The sequence below is a fragment of the Acyrthosiphon pisum genome, chromosome A2, assembly GCF_005508785.2.
Source record: "Acyrthosiphon pisum isolate AL4f chromosome A2, pea_aphid_22Mar2018_4r6ur, whole genome shotgun sequence".
NCBI lineage: Eukaryota > Metazoa > Arthropoda > Insecta > Hemiptera > Aphididae > Acyrthosiphon > Acyrthosiphon pisum.
In genome coordinates, this window is record NC_042495.1 from 37,411,697 (window position 1) to 37,415,258 (window position 3,562).

Genomic DNA, 3,562 nt, shown 5'->3' on the forward strand with positions numbered 1-3,562 from the left:
GGACCTCGTCATTGAGTAGGTCATTGTGATGGAAGTGTTAACTTTGAATTCAATGATACATAAAATCTAAAATACTGTTTTTTTTACATATAAAATTACATATAGTATTTCGCTACAATTAGCGCGCTACTCCCGACCACTGACAACAACCCATAGACGCGATAAAAATAGATCTTATGGAAAAATGAATAGTACCTACTAAGAAAGTATGAAACGTTGACACTTGAATACATCTTGATACCCACCTTTTTCTAACATAGTACACACCACATACGTGATTCTATCTAGTACCATTTGATTTTATAATATACTAAAACTTACCATTCCTATTTTAACATACTTAATCTAATAAGTAATATTAGTATACCTAACCTACAACTACACTAATGTTTTAACTTAAAAAAAAAAATGATTGTGAGTAACTATTAAGTTTTGCGTTTTTAGACAATTTTAGTGTCTGCTCCAGGTTGGCCCGGGGCCCCCCAAATGTATGTAAGCCTTGGGGCCCGTGTGCGCGGCACGCTCTGCACACCCGGTTTTTGCGGCACTGCCTATACCAGTATACTACCTATATTCTATTTAAGCAACACCATTTTTGTTTTTATTTTTGTTTTATATATTATGTTACTGTGAATGTCCGCATATTGGTGAGTGCTGATAGTCACCGGTTAATGTCATCATACACCAAAATTATTGGTGAATGTTAGCATATTGATTAAATATGTACTGTTTTTAAATAAGTTGATAACAAGTTGATAATTTCGATAAAATGTTTTATTACCTTACCTGGCGACTTATTATATCTGGATAACCCGATAACCGCCATACTATATTTTGCGATTGATTTGCATAATAACCAAAACAATTTTTTTAAATGGAAAACATACGTGAATTAGGGGAAGGCGGGGCAGTACCATACGGTTAAGCTTCCATGGTTTATAAATCATGTAATTTTTAACATAATGCATTTTTTTTAAACTGATATACATAGAAAAACTTATGGTCTATAACTTTTATTTGAAACTTTTTTACGTTTTTATCTAAAAATGTGTGTAATTTGTGTTTTACTTTTTTTGGAAAAATACGAATTTACCAAAAACCTGAGATAATACCGTAAGGACCCTGAGGCATAACAGGACATGGCTTATATATCATATAATTTTTGACGAAATGAAATTTTTTAAACTGGTATACATTGAAAAAAATAAGGTCTATAACTTTTATTTGAAACTTTTTTAAGTTTTGGTTTTTTTTAAACGTGTTTAAATTCTGTTTTACTTTTTTTTTTAAATACGAATTTACCCACATCTGGGGTAAAAACGTATGTATTCCTATATGGTATAATTATACGATTTTTTCCCAACACGACTATTAAAATAAATCGGGCTTTATAAGAAACTTTAAGTAGATAAATTAATGTATCCAAGCTAGAAATGCAAATTACACAAGGTATTGAATAATAATAAAAACATATCCGTACAATTTTTTTTTAATACTATTTTTTATTTGAAAATATTTTAATAATTGATTAAAAACACTTAAAATAATTTTTTTTCCAATATGTGATATCAAAACATGCGCATTATCATATTCAATAAATAAACAAACAAAAAGCTTCAAATCAGTGTGTTCAGTTTTCCTATATAATATCAATTATTGATAAAATCCTGATTATATGGTTTTGCCCCACATACGACAATACCCCGCTTTCCCCTATTTTATAATAAATTTAATTATTTAGTGTCTAAAAAAAGACATGATAATTATTTTTTTTCTATCTGCTGAAAAATATAAACTTTTAATTAGTAATGTAAACATTTCAAAAGATAAATCTTATAAACAACGTCATGACTATCGATGATTAAAGCAGTATGATGTTTTGAATATAATAGGGAGTACTAAACTTATAGTTCCTTTAAAACCAGGAGAAACAAATATAATATATTATGTAAAAAATGAAGACATATTTGATATAATTCAACAAACACGCATTCAAACTGGACTCGGAGAACGTACTCGGATGATTAAAGAATTGCAATGTAATATAAAAATATTACATATAAAATTGTTATACTGTATTTGAGTTTATGCATTCAATGTCAAACATAATAAAAAGCACCTAGAAAACGCATTGTTGTGAAGTCTTTAATAAGTTCAGAGTTAAATTCCTAATGTCAAATAGATATTGTTGATGATATACAAACATGTAAAGATGGAAAATACATATTTATTTTGAACTATCAAGATCATTTGACAAAATTTACACAACTACGGCCATTAATATCTAAAACTGCGGAAGAAGTTGCCCATATCTGTTACATATATTCTTAACTTTTGGAGTACCAAATATCTTTAAGGTAAGCTTCTGCGTCAAATTCATCAACCGGTTGGCAAGGGTGTACACGATGTATTTGAAAAAGAAAGTGCACCACAAAAAAGTGTGGTTGAGAAATGTTGGCATTTTATGTAGTACAAAATGTCATGACAGTTTGTCATGTTGCAATAAGTAGAATCATTTTCGCCGTTTTTTTAGAATAATAATTTTTTTATGGCAATATAATCATAATTTAAATTAGTAATACAGGTATTTTATTGTTTAATAATAATAATAATTAATAAACCTAATTAATAATAATTATTATAATTAATAAAACTAATTAATAATAACAATTATATAATTTCAATCGAGACAAATTTATTTATATATATTTATTTATATTTTACGCCAATCGGCCGTTAACAATAATACATATTATGTAGGTAATAACAATTGAATAGAAAAACAAAATTAAACTAATTATTAATATTTTTAACTAAACATATCGTTTCTATTTTATATTATTGTCTATAGAAGATGTCTATAGACTATAGATCATTTAACAGAACCATTTAACCAATTTTTACTAATAATTGTACCTATACAGATTATAATTTATGGAACTTTTAACAATAACTTTACTATAAATTATAATATAATATTATTTAAAAATTGATTTGACTTACCTTTAAAAAGCTGAGGTTATGATGTGTATATGTTTACATTGCTTGGAAAGTCATCTTTCTACTTGACAATACAAAATACAAATGAACTAATATTTATTATTTTATTTAATATCAGTAATATGATAATATCACAGACGACAGTCTTGTTATAGTCGCCGACAAAACAGTATATTTTTAAATAATATAAAAATAATAATTAATAATACATCGAATTATATCGTATATAAGTATATTACAAACAACACGGCGGCCGCGGCCTGCAGGCGGCAGCGAGATTTCTGTTCATACAAATACCTACTGTTTCTTAGAACAGCAAAATATAATTTTAGGTATGATTATTTTGGTATTGACGTATTATTTATGTTATATTCTATACATTTTAAATAGACCAAAAACTATTATTATAATCTAAAAATCGTAATAAGTTACTTGTACAACTAAATTGTCCGGCCCCATAATTCGATTATTTAACTGGCACTTCGGGAAATTTTCCGATCATTTGATTTACCAGTCCACCCCTGACATCTGGCTATAATTGAATAAACAACTTTTCCGTTTT